This window comes from Borostomias antarcticus (genome assembly GCF_949987555.1).
Source record: "Borostomias antarcticus genome assembly, chromosome: 17".
Lineage (NCBI taxonomy): Eukaryota > Metazoa > Chordata > Actinopteri > Stomiiformes > Stomiidae > Borostomias > Borostomias antarcticus.
Window position 1 is genome coordinate 10,862,386 of NC_140250.1, and position 14,349 is coordinate 10,876,734.

Genomic DNA, 14,349 nt, shown 5'->3' on the forward strand with positions numbered 1-14,349 from the left:
ACGAGCATTGTCCTTTAAAACAGTAAAGCCAAATGGGAATCATGTTGTTTCTCTTTAGTAAAATTAATTATGGCTAAGAATCCATTATCTCAGCAAATGGCCAGGGCTGAATAATGAATCATCCTATCAATCATTTGTTTGAGCCAAATGTAACATTTATCCTTTCCTTCTTTGTCTTCTAATGAAATCTTCCCTTTAATTTGGAAAAAGATTGCCGCTCTGTTGGTTTTCAGTGTTCTCTGAGAAGCGGCAGCGTCCTAAGTGAATTTCAATATGGCTAATGCATAATAAATTGCATTTATATGGCACTTTTGAATGCAAGGTCAGGGACACCTTGGAACATGCACCTGTCAATAAGCGTTGGCCATTTTGTGTCCAAGGAATTCACCCAACACCATTTTGTTTTTTAAATGAGATGCCCATATTGATAGAATACAGTACATACCATATTATCATGCCCATTGCAGTGGGCATGGAGGGTTTGGTAGGTCCTCATGCAGTGAAACGGTGCGTTATCCACCTGCCGTTTTTAGGGGTTAAACTTCACATCACCTGCCAACTATGTCACCATTAGCGATGGAACACAAGTGTGAAAATGTAATATCTTGTGACACATGACAAGAGGACAGATTGGTCTATAAAATCCATGTCATCCAACATTCTTTTTATCACTGCACTGAATTTACTGCTTGCACATGCTAAGGGTCCCGGAACCAGGATTGAATAAATGACAGATCCTACTAGGAGGATCCTATTGGCATGACAACAATCAAATGTGTAAATGTAGACCTACTGTATAACTTGACAAAAGCTTTATTTAATAGTGGAGCCTGTCCCTACTGATCAGTGCCTCATCTAAAGACATTAGAGGAACTACCATTGACATTTCTATAGACAATCTTGAGTTCCTGTCCCCAGAGAACTGGATGAAGAGGAGATGCTCAGATCAAATCGCGCTTAAAATGAGTCATAATGGCAGGCCGGCGGCAGACGCTGTTTTAATGATGCCCTTTGTTTGTTGCCGGGAAATTCTCTTTCTAATCTCCGGACTGCGGGCACTGTGAAGGCTTGCCAAGGAGTGGTGCGTAGCTATAAAGCCCCCTGATTTCTTATTTTTATCTCTAGACCAAATCGATGGTCGGCACCATCCCCTGCACCTGCTCCCCTCCGTTCACCCCAAAGAGATGGCCCGTCCGCTGTCCATTCCGCTCTGCAATCAGACTATTTAGGCCAGGCTATTCCAGAGGAGAATGAAGCTTGAGGTGGAGAAGCGCGCCTCAGTATCTTAGGGGAGAGAAGTGAGGAGTGGAGAAAAAAAAATTGGATCTTGACACATTTAATTGAGATTTCATGCCCTATTTTCTCCCAGATCCAAAACCTCTCTTGCTTCTACAAGCGAGTGGTATCCCTTAGGATCAAGATGAAATAAATTGTTTTTAGGGTTTATTTGGTTTGTGTTGCTTTAAGTACTTATTTTGTATCAAACCAGAACAGCTTTCAATAAAAAAGTACCTCTTGTATTCAGCAGATAAAGTGATTTTGTTTGTCTGAAAGGTAATGGAAAATGAATACCAATCAACTAAAGGCTAACAGGAAGAGGTGCCAATTTGCTGTTCATCCTATTGCATAACTCAATAACAGCTTATTTGGAATGCATGGATTTGTCAAGATGATCACAAACACCTTTTTCACATTTTTGCAACCTGTGTGAAGCGATATTGTACTTGTAACCTCCAAACAAGGATGATAATGTCTGCTTAACACTAGAGAACAAAACTTGGGAATGTGTTTTCTCATGCATGAAGAATAGGCCTACACAATAAAGTAATGGTGATGAATCACAGAGAACTGTGTTCATTTTAGATGTTCTAGTATCTTGTATCATACAGTAATGCACGTGTATACTCCCCTAGAATAAACCCTTTTATGCTTCATTTTCAACACAAACCCATTAAGCGTTTTGTCCCCCATCAACATGTCTGGTTGACTGGTCCCTGTGCTCTTGGTGTGACATCACTCAGGCTTCCATTACAGTACATGAGCATAATGGCCACAGGGGGAGTTCTCCTTCCAACCAGACCCCATATTCCATGTATTACAAACAATGACATCATCCACCATCACCCAGTGTGCCACAGGAGTGCTGTAAAGATGGGAATTACCTCATGTCTCTGAGTCCAGGTTTAAATCTGGTGAGATGCCTAACACCATGACATCAGAGCACACGAGACCAGGCTTCCACAAGGGAACAGATCTACATAGTAACCTCTCTTATACTGACAATACTCTTACTGTGAGAACTGTGGATATCACAATTTTACTTTGAAACGTTACACATTTCTTCAAAAATCTATAATGTTTCATTTCAATTCCCCCTTGGCCCCCGGTCATAACACTTACCAATCAACACCAGCAGTCAAGAAAACTTGGCCTTAAAGTAGTATTTTACTGCAATTATGCTCATTCTCTCCTTTTAGTCGTTAGGAAGAGCATGTCAACGTGATATTTCACTTGGGGCCCTACATGTAGCATTTTAATCACCAGAATGCAACACCAGGGCCATTGACACTGAGGGGTCTCCCATACACAGGATATTATTGTGTCCAAAGAACAGGTATTGACAACTCAACCTCGTCCACCAGTCTATCAGAGAGGTAGATGCTCTCCGAGAGAGAGAAGAGAGAGAGAGAGAAAGCGGCCTTGCAGTTTGCTGGTGAGTGCTCATGGGAGGCCAGGGAGGTCAAGAGCGTTCACCCTTGACATTTAGCGGCGGTGGATGTGATCCGCTGGAAGAGTGATACTGATAACCGAGAAGGACGAGCAGAAAGAGGAGAGCAGCGTCTGGGCCTGGCTCTCCACATCACAGAGATGGATGAGGTTAATGACCTGGCGTTGGCTTGACCTTTCTCCAGGGGGGAATACATACTCCTACGTGCTTGTGTCCCTGAGATATGGATACAGTAGGACCCCCCTGAGCCCATTTGGGGTTTGTATACCAGCCCCCCCCCCCCCCCCCATTAGTATGATATTGTTTTACAGTAACGAGTCCCTGGGTAACTCTTTTTAGCAGATGAACTGTGAGTACAGAATGACATAATCGGTTTCTCTGGCTTGAAGTTGGGGTGTTGGAGCTGCATCCCTCACTTCACCTTTAATCTCGGGCATTGGGAGCAGTTGCTAACAGGAGTGCAAGATGTACAAGATGTTTAAATATCGAGGAAAAAAAGCCTATGTTCATAAATCCTGCCATTTCGTTGAGCTTCAAATGAGGTCTACTTAGTTTAGAATTAAATATGGGTTACAAATACACTTAGATATGGAAATAACATTGTGATTAAAATAAATAAATAATAATAATAATAATAATACAAACTGCTTACTGTAGCTGTAGATATTCTATAATATGGGATTTTAAGGCGGAACCGTTTGTTTTGCTTTTGGATAATTAAAAAAGCAGGTCCACCAGGTTCACTCTCCATTTAGGGACAAAAGTGGGTGTCTTCAGGAAATGTTTGCTCTGGGAAATGGGTGTGGTCAGGAAATTGTTTGCCTCACTAACATGTGCTGTCATGGTGAAATGGCCTCCTAAGCGTTGGTTTGGTTTGCTTGTGGTGTTTGATTGTAGACTTGCTTAACCTGCTTAAAACCCTTCTACAGTATATTTGGTGCATTTGAACTTAAAACATTTTTGAGATGCTGTGGAGTAGCTAGTTATGAGATGTAAGGAATTCAACACTTTCTTTTGTTTGACTTATTGGAACCAGCAAAGACTATTACACCAATGTCCTTACTTTCCCCAACTTCTCCCACACATTGTTCTGCTGTGTAGTCCCTGCTGTGGTACCAATATGGCTGCCTGCCCACTGTCTACTGGGTGGCATGGCTCCACAGAAGCATGCTGTGGAAGCCTGACATTCAGAGGGAACCCAGCAGGACTGAGGATACAGGAGACTGGTAAGACTTTCCCCTGATGTCTCCTGCAGGACTGGAGGCCATGTGGCCATGTAGCTTAAGTACCGTTTGTTTGTAGGAGCTGTGGTGTCTGTAGGAGCTGTGGTGTTTGTCTGTAGGAGCTGTGGTGTTTGTAGGAGCTGTGGTGTTTGTCTGTAGGAGCTGTGGTGTCTGTAGGAGCTGTGGTGTTTGTCTGTAGGAGCTGTGGTGTTTGTAGGAGCTGTGGTGTTTGTCTGTAGGAGCTGTGGTGGTTGTCTGTAGGAGCTGTGGTGGTTGTCTGTAGGAGCTGTGGTGTTTGTCTGTAGGAGCTGTGGTGTTTGTAGGAGCTGTGGTGTTTGTCTGTATGAGCTGTGGTGTTTGTATGAGCTGTGGTGTTTGTCTGTAGGAGCTGTGGTGTTTGTAGGAGCTGTGGTGTTTGTCTGTAGGAGCTGTAGTGTGTGTAGGAGCTGTGGTGTCTGTAGGAGCTGTGGTGTTTGTCTGTAGGAGCTGTGGTGTTTGTAAGAGCTATGGTGTTTGTCTGTAGGAGCTGTGGTGTTTTAGGAGCTGTGGTGTTTGTTTGTAGGAGCTGTGGTGTTTGTAGGAGCTGTGGTGTTTGTAGGAGCTGTGGTGTCTGTAGGAGCTGTGGTGTTTGTAGGAGCTGTGGTGTTTGTAGGAGCTGTGGTGTTTGTAAGAGCTGTGGTGTTTGTAGGAGTGGTGGTACACTATATGGACAAAAGTATGGGGACACCTACACATTACACTTACAGGAGCTTTTATGACAGGAGCTTTTATGAGGTGCAATGTGTAGGTGTCCCAATATTTTTGTCCACATAGTGTATAGTTGTGTTCTTTGTAGGAGCTGTGGTGTTTGTTCAACTTAGTGACAAGATGGTGCTTCCCTCTGGAATATGTAGAGAGTGGGTCGTATGCCCACCTCCCTAGTTCTCTGTAAAGCGCATTGTGTTGCCTCTGGGTATGAAATGCGCTATACAAATAAAGCTTTGATTGATTGATTGGTGCTGTTGTAGGCACTTCCTGCAAGTGTCCATCTGACGCATCTGTGCTAGAGCCAAATGTGTTACATGTATGAATGCATCTAGTCTGGAACCTCTCAATTTAACAGAATTCAATTTAAATGGCTCCTTGTTTGTGTTCTCAGTGAAGTGAGAGCCTTGGATTCATCCACATCTCTTCAGCTCGCAGCACACAAATAATATATCACAGAAAGAGGGTGATGAGAGAGAATTCCACAACAGCACAGGTTTTCTAAGTGTGTCCCATTAGTATTTGTGTGAACCTGCTGTATTAGTCTTACCCAACTGTGGATGTTTCCAATGAGGTTGTTCAAGCTAAACTCAGAAATCCATCTGGTACGCAGTGTAAGGGGTTGATCTAAATCAAGACTGTCAGCCTGTACAACAAAGCAACTTGTCAGGTCTTGGGTGAATTACTTTCATCTCTCATTATCTGCCTAACATGCAGAATGCTCAAACTGATGTGATTTAAATTTAACTGAGGCATTTCATAAAGTCAGCAGTAATGTTTGTATAACATTCTGCATATGAGAACGCGTTTGGTCCAAGGAGGCCTCTGACGTTGCAACTAAGCTAAATGACCTGAGGTTTGGGCCTAAAAGCCACAGCCTGCATTATTATCAAATCATGTTTCCCCTCACTTAGACTGATGCACTCTTTAGCTAGTAAATGGGAAACAAGGGGCTTGTGTTAATATGATGGAATTGTAGTGTCATTGCTAATGTCATGGAAATGCATATGCGCCATTTTTGGGGTTGAGACACCCATTTCCCATAATTATGCACTGTATGTGTGGTCTATCGAGAACGTCATGATAACGGAAAACCAAGCACAGTGTGTCATTTAATTCCTTGCTATGTTGTCTTAATTTGTTGGACAAAATATGGCTTGTTTGGATTGCTGCCCGTTTTTGTTTGTTTGTCTCACAATTCCGCTACTGAGAATTAGGCATATGAAAATATGCTTAATCTGGACTGGCCTGATGAATATCTGATATAATGATTACGACCTTGAGCAGACCTGCAGTATAACACACGGGTTGTTAAAAACAATGTCATGACTTGAAAATGTATAATCGGGTGGCCTACTTTCCAATAGGCTATGCTGACTCGAATGTGTGTTTCAGTGTTAGTGCAGATACGTGCATTAACGTGTGCATACACTCCTCGCCCATCCTGACGGGCGGTGTGTAGCCGGTTATCTGGGAGTGCTAACATTGTAGTCTCATTCAATTCACATATTCAACTGTTCCGCGTGTGGACCTAAATGTAGATTACTGGCTGATTTTTTTTCTTCTAAATTAGCCTCCTTTGTTATTGTCCCAATAGTCTGAAACCTACTGTAGTTCACTTGCCATTAAGTAGTCGGTTTATAATTTGTATAGCATATATAGATAGATGGATAGATGGATAGATATATCATGAAGCATGCTGCATATTGTGAGAGGAGAGCGAAATCGTGTGCGCTCTTGACGGAACTCCTGTTCGCTGTCCATGGTGCTGAAAGAAAGCCGGTGCTGAACATCAGATGTGCTTTGCACGTAGAAATATAGAGAGAATATGGGAGGAACACTCCTTGACTGCGCCGTTATGTGTGCTGCGTAGCCGATTCTGTTGGCTGTCATAATCCGTGATGTTCTGACTATCGATGTTTGCTAAAAGGGTTGACTTTACACACAGCAGACGACGTGTCGTGATGCCAAGCCAAACATGTTCCTATAAAGTCCAAGGTGGGGTCCTTTACTCGACATGAATCTTAACTATGTTAATCGACCAAAAGCTCGGCCAGTTGTAGAAAACGATTTTATCGAATTACAATGAAAAATACTCATTGTAAAATATGCCCTTACACACTTGCATGCATCTTGGTCTGTGAGAGAAAGTAGACTAATCCAAGTCGCCTAGATAAATATGCATTGTAGCCTAGGCGATATTTCTTCCAACACAGTATGCCGGATAACACAGGATAAAATGATTTGTTATTCCCGCGTTGAAATGCTTTTATATGGCACTGGAAAGCCACTTGGTGTTCGACTTCAAATTCCATCTTTAGGAAAACGTTTCAACATTTTGAGTGACATGAGACGGGGCGAATAGCATATCTTGTTTGCTAGGACGCTGAGCCCGACGAGGACCATGTATGGCCAATTATATCGAGTCACCACTCTGCATCACTGTGGATGGAGCTACTCCGGGTATACTTCCGCGTGCATGCGTGCTCGTGTGTAGGTTGAATGGATGAAACGGCGACAGCGGAGAGGTATAGCATCGCTGTGATACGGCCCTATATATTTCCTGACAGGACTATCTTCCTTTTAAAGACAACCTCCTTCTGCCCTTGGTTTTCACTTAGTGATGTCGCGTATTTGTGTGGCGAACCTGTAAAGAGCAAGGCAGGCAGAAGCGACTTTTTTAATTATTTGATTCCTTTTATTTCTTCAGTTATTTTCCTTTCATTTGAGACATTCGCTCAAAGGGACCCATTTCTGTATTTTGGTTTAATAAATATTTCATTTCATCATTTTATCTTGTTTGTGTTGATTTGTGTTCCTAAATTTGAACTAAGAAAAGACGGAATTCATCTTTTTAGGCTATTGCCAGGTGTTTTCTTGATTCTCTATTTTCAAAGAGATTGTTTGCCTAAGGACGCCGTAACTTTCATTTATTTAAACGGTAAGATGTTTTACACATTTGCTCATTCACCTGTAACAATTTAAAACCATAATTTGCTGAATTTTTGTATTTTATCCAGTATTAATATAGCCTTTTCTTGTAGCTGACTAGACCATGCGTCGCCTGTGTTGGACGCTGAAGTCGATGTGATCTCTGTGGTACAGCGCTAGTTATACAGTATCTTCAAGATTCAGCTGTGTAGAATTGCAACGCGTAGGACATTATTTAATCCTTGGTTATCTCTTTTTGCGCCTATTCTAAAAGCATGTCCATATAGGTTGCATTCAATACCTTCTCTGGGCGCAAGTATTTGGCTTGCATTCAGTGTGTAAGGATACAACACGTTGCGTTGGGGGATTGTGAGAGCCTACTGCTTGGCTTTTCGGTGACTCGAAAAATAGGCTAATAAACAGGCTATTTGTGCATTTGTCATGTTTAGACTATTGGCTAGTGTAATAGGCCTAGGCACACCATTCATGTTGAGTCGCGTTATTTTGTCCATGAAGAGCCTATACGCTAACCAGCCTTCTGATTCAACTGGATGAGCTGTAAGTTGATGCTTTAAGTTAAATTATAAGATAGGCTACCATTGGTTATTGTTGGACTGTCATCTAACGTGACCTGTATTCTCCGAAGGCATGCATTGGTATTGCAAATATACTCTCAGCCGATGAATTGCTCACCCATTATAAAAAGGCCCAGATATTTAAATTGACTTGCGCAAATGGGCTACAGTAGCCTATGCAGTCTAGCTATTCAAACCGCTTCTGCGGCTGATTCAAACATGCACCAGGATGCACCATCATTCGGAGTTGGTATAAATACATTTAATAAAAGGCAAATGTAGCGCAGGCCTTGCCGTTCAGGCTAACTGCAAATCTGTGCGTCAAGATTGAGTTTAAGATGGATGGCCGAATGCGAATAGTCTTTTGCAGCTAAATAAAATACATTATATCGGAGCTTTCAAAATGACAGGCTACTTGTTTTGCTGGTTGCTTTCTGGTTAGGCCATCTTTCTGATTAGGCTATGGTAAAAATACCTAATTGCCTTTGCACTTTTGAGTGTCTGACGGTGCCACACCACTCTTCAATAGCGTCTCCATCTCTTGTGCGTTCTAGTGTGCCTTGGACAAAAGAGAAACTGTGGTCACGCTTTGGAATGTCTACATATAGGCCTAGGGTTTGAGGTTTACGTTCAGTTAGATACACTGTTGAACAATATATAATAGGTAGCCTATATAACCGAGTTTTACTGAAACTTTCTGTACTGAACTCCACACCTGAGGCAAATTAAATGTTTGCAGCCTCCCTGCGGCAGAGTTGGACCTTCCCAGGTGTCTGATTGGCTGCGGGCCCCTCAGTTTACTTTAGTGGTCGGTTCCCGCCACTCCCCCCCCCTACTCCCTGCGTCTGAACTCTGGCGAGGAGATCATTCATGTTGTATCGCCTTTCATCAATTAAAAAAATTGCTGTGAGCTGTATTGATCAACCAAGGTAAGAGAACTGCGAGGGCGTTCACTGTATCTGATCAATAAGCCAACGTGTAGATAGAATAATATGAAACGCCATGCGCATTGCAGCTGGCTAGTTGGTAAGGTTATTCCACGTGAGCTCAGCTAGCTAAGTTACCACCAGGAGGATCTGCAAACACTGTTCTAGTGTCCGGTCATGTGCACGTAATCTAACTATAAGGAGTCTATGCTTGTATTGAGTTAGCTAGCTCGCTGTTTTATGGAGCTATTACTGGAACACTACGATACGTAGCTAGTTAAAGTTAGAAACGGCTTTCTCAGTTTTGCTTTTTCAGTTTTAACATTAAGCCAACACAAGATGCTAGCTAGCTAGGTAGGCTACCATTGTCAGCGTAGCCAATTTTAGATATGGCGAACGCTTGTTGCACACATGCTTTTCAATTCGTAACTTAATGCTAACGTTGGCTAAACATTTTCCTTGCACTCCTGTCCTCGACCTGGTAATTTGTCTGTAGAGCGACGCTAGCTAACTTTTGTTACTTTTAAGGGTAGCAAACCCCATACCACATGGACAAACTGTATATTTTGGGTTTGGGGGTGAAACGGGCGTGGAGATGGCGAAGTCAACAAACAGGTGTGGCGCATGGCGAGTAATTAGCCAGCGTTTATTGAGGGACTGGTCTGCTGCAAAGATCACTCACTATGCTGATCTCATCTGCTCCATAAGTCATTGATCTTGGGTTGAATTGTATAGTGGCTAGGATGATTCAGACCAAATATCTAGTAGCCTAGAAGGCCCGCAGTACCCTACCTCTGCATCATAATTTGTATCAAGTTAGACAGCATTATGAAGCAACGGAATCGGTTGGTCCCCTCGCACTGTCAGCGGCGTTAGGATTTATCAAACCAAGCAATTAACTACCCAGCCCAGGTGGCGCAGATTAACCTGCATGGCAGCTGCGCCTGGCGCGCACGCCGACCGCGCACTCGTATGTCAAGGTGCCTTCTAGTGCAGCTTTTTGAATATCAAAGCCATATGAGCTTTTTATTCAGTGCAGCTTTTTGCATACCTTAACTATAAGGTTTTTATTTATAACCTTATTTGTCTGCCAATCAGTGCATACTTTGCCATAACTATAGCCTGCTATTGGAAGTCCTTCTGCCTCCTTTGATGAAATTATGTCCCAAAATTATTATTTTTCTGTCCACCATTCCAGAGGGCAGGGTGTGGCTCTTTACTGTTGCCGTCATTCATCATATCACCTCTGGTCCCTAAGTTGGGCCTAGTGTTGCTTGGGGTTTTCACTGATATACACTTTAATATAATAATACAGCTCATAGTCTGAAGTAACCTGGGAGACTAGTAAAGGCAAATTGTCTAGCTGTACTAGCATATGTTTTGATTTTCTTCCATCATGAGCATTGAGCTGTGTTCTATTTAGTGTAGAGTCAGTCCAGTCAGTTAGCATCCCCTAGTGCTTACAGCTGCACTATCTGACCTTGACTTCTGAACAGGCAGTGTGTGTTGATGCCTCAGCAGTGTCTCAGGCATTTGGATTGCAGTGAGTAGGCATTCTGGCGTAATAATCATCAGTCAAAGGTCATGAATAGATTAGGAATTGTCAGGCCAGCAGCTGAAAGTGTGGCCAGATCATTTACCATGAGGCTTCGGACTTGGAGTGCTAGCGGAAGGGGTTCAGGGTGTGGTTCAGCCCGTTAGCGTTCATGTGACTCGCTCCAGAATCGACGCTTGTCCTTTCTCAACTAGCTGTATCTTAACACTTGGGATAACAGAATACCCTCAGGACAGGAACTGAACGCATTGCATTGAATACTACAAAATGGTAGTATTAATAGTCATGTATTAACAGTATTAACAGTAGTATTAATAGTAGTGCAATGCAAAGTCTTTATTATTTTTTCCATAATTCATCAAGGCTGAGAATGAATGCAGGGCATTAAGAAGGCTTGTGTACAATTTATTTTATTGTATTAACATTGTAATGACAGTTACAAATGGAAAAGTTTCAGTGAAGTGGAGACCCTCCTTTGTTTCCACTTGAAATGGTATAGGATCTAGGCCTAGTTAGAAGCATGGTATAGGATCTAGGCCTGGTTAGAAGCATGGTATAGGATCTAGGCCTAGTTAGAAGCATGGTATAGGATCTAGGCCCAGTTAGAAGCATGGTATAGGATCTAGACCTAGTTAGAAGCATGGTATAGGATCTAGGCCCAGTTAGAAGCATGGTATAGGATCTAGGCCCAGTTAGAAGCATGGTATAGGATCTAGGCCTGGTTAGAAGCAGCGTTAAGGCCATTCTCTTCCCATGTTGCTGTCCCCTTTGCATTTGCAACAGATCCCAGCGGTTCAGCTCCTGGGAGTGGTTGTCTGAAGCATTGTTGTGGGCTCAGATATTTTCCTTTCTAAATAAAGAGATCACTGACAGAATGCCTTAAGAGGCAGGAGAAGAATGAGTGAACTTCCAAAGGCCACGTCTCTTTCCAGGTCCCTGTGTTTGGCTGTCACAGATCTGGGATAGTTTACAGCGAGTGGCTCTAGCGTAAAAAAAAGAAATACTACTTCTCTGCCTGCCCCCCCCCCCCCCCCCGCCCGGGACCCTCTCTGCGGTCGGGGGTTTATGTGAGCCCTGTGGTAGATGGCTGGGGGTCGGGGGTTTATGTGAGCCCTGTGGTAGATGGCTGGCATGCTGCGCTCACACCTCCCTGTGTTGGCCACGGCCCCCCCCCTCCCCCGGCAGGTCATTATCCGAGGCCAGCACCGCAGTGTCCTTGGACCCTGTCACTGCGTCACAGACACTCAAACGGACCTCCCAGTGCTCCTGGGCATTACTGCATAGGGCGGGTCCGCGGATTCGCCTTTTAAAATGTAGCTTTTTGTTGACATGACATTTTTCTATACGACCCTCCTTGCTTCAGTATTGAGGCTGGTTCGCAGTTAAGCAGAGCACCATTTGCAGAGCATCCTCCTGTCTTACCTCCCAGAAGTAGGCAAACACTGAATATGTGTCTGGCTACAGGTTAGGCCCTCGTCTAAAGGATGGCGACACCCTCCTAATTGTGGATTGCCTACGGCTGATTTGACTGATCCTGCTGTTATGTTGTTGTAGATATTGAGTTTTCTGCACTTCAAATCCTTTGATCATATTCCCTGCCCATAAAAACATTCAAACTTTCAATTATGATATTGAAATAATATATTCCATTTGTCAGAATTTTGTGATAAGACATTAAATCATATGAAACACACTCTTCATGCCATATCCTCATTGAAGTTATTAGTGGTCAGACATGGAGTAAAGCAGTAAATGTAATATAACCCGTCCTTCAGCAGTTAGACACCTAGTTAGCTTTCATATGGCAGTAGGCTACTATTTAGTATTGTGTATCGTCTCCAGAGTTGTCCAGTTATGGACTAGCTGCTACTGTGACTAATAGAATAGATTTTCCAGGTGCACCGTTGAAGTTTACATTGAACTGTATGCAGCCATTAATGTTAAGGAAATGACGTGTGTGTGTGTGTGTGTGTTCTCCAGAGCACCACCACCGCACCGCTCTTCAAGCTGCATCCCACACATGCTCGGCCAGTTTGATGCAGCTGCAGTCCTCGAAGATCATCTGGGTGATTTGTCTGAGCAGCGCTCTGGGGGAGTGCTAGATGAGTGGCCGTGCCCTCTCTCTGGGGGAGAGCTAGATGAGTGGCCGTGCCCTCTCTCTGGGGGAGAGCTAGATGAGTGGCCGTGCCCTCTCTCTGGAGTGCGTGGTTAAGGGTCTTGCCAGCAGATGTCCGAATTGGTCTGTCATAGCAGGTCTCTCATGGTACAGGTCTCATCAGCAGTGGTCCTGGCCTAAGCCATGGTTTTGTGGAGCCCTACACCTTGAGCTTCAGTTTGCTACCATTCACCTACCTCAGGAGCCTATTTGCTAATAATTCAGTTTTCATAATGTTTTTTTGATTGTTTTTTTTCCTTGATTATGAAATCTGTTTTTTTATTTGCATGTGATGACCACCACCTCCTGCTCAGTGAACGTATTCAGCCTATAGGATCCAGGTCTGCCTGCTCCATTTTAGTGAAATTACTGTATGCAGAATCTGGGAACTGGAAGTAAGCTAGTTTTTCATGAGCTTAATTCATTCATTTAAAGGCCCTTTTTGAGGCTGTCATTCAAATGAGACTCTCTTACATTTCTCAGATTCAATGGCAGCAGTTAAGTGTGTTGGAATCGTTCAATACACTGAGTGTTAGAAAACCTTCCTCAGATTCTTTGTAGGCCTAGCCTATATACGTTTTTAAAAACATCTTGGGCTCGATCATTCTGACATTATCCCTGAGCAGCAGTCACCACCGATGAATAGTATTAAGCAGTAAAGATTTCACTCGTGGCTCTTTACTGTCACCACCAGCTCCAGTATAATGAAAGCCTGCACCAGTGAGACAAGACCAGCTCCAGTTTAATGAAAGCCTGTACCAGTGAGACAAGACCAGCTCCAGTTTAATGAAAGCCTGTACCAGTGAGACAAGACCAGCTCCAGTATAATGAAAGCCTGCACCAGAGAGAGTTGAGGGGGATTACAGTGTCTCCCACCTTGTCTCAATCGATTAACCAGCATTATTCATTCAGCAGAATGTGATCAGCTGCTGAGTCCCACCTCCCATAGCAACCCCCAGGCTGAGTGCCTTTACAACCCAATTAACTAACACCGTCACTTAATCAATGAGCCTCCGAGACTAACCCCACCAGCCCAGGAGCAGGTCAGATGGCCATGACACAACTGAAACAGGGAATCTGATGAGTACTACCCCCCCCCCCCCCCCCCTCCCACACACAGACACACACACACACACACTTGTCAGTAATGCACCAGCAGCATCAGCTGGATATGAAAATGACAGACCTACATTGTGTTGTCACAGTGCTCGTTTGTAGGGTGTTGCGCGCTGGTTGTGCAGTATTGAATAGGCAGCCGGGGTGTCAGAAATCACAAGCCCTCACCTTATTCAAACCCATACGTTTAACTGCAGGGTGTTCCGTGCCAAGGTTCTTAACAGTACCACTAACTAGGCATTCTGAACTTCAGAAAAGGAGCCTGTGCAGGGGGTGCAAAACTTCAGAGGTGGGTGGGTCTCACCCAGCCCTCTGATGGAAAATGTAAAAAGAACCTCATGATGTTTTAACTGGGGCTTTATTTTCCTGACAAACCCTGCTCACTGCTCAGTGAGG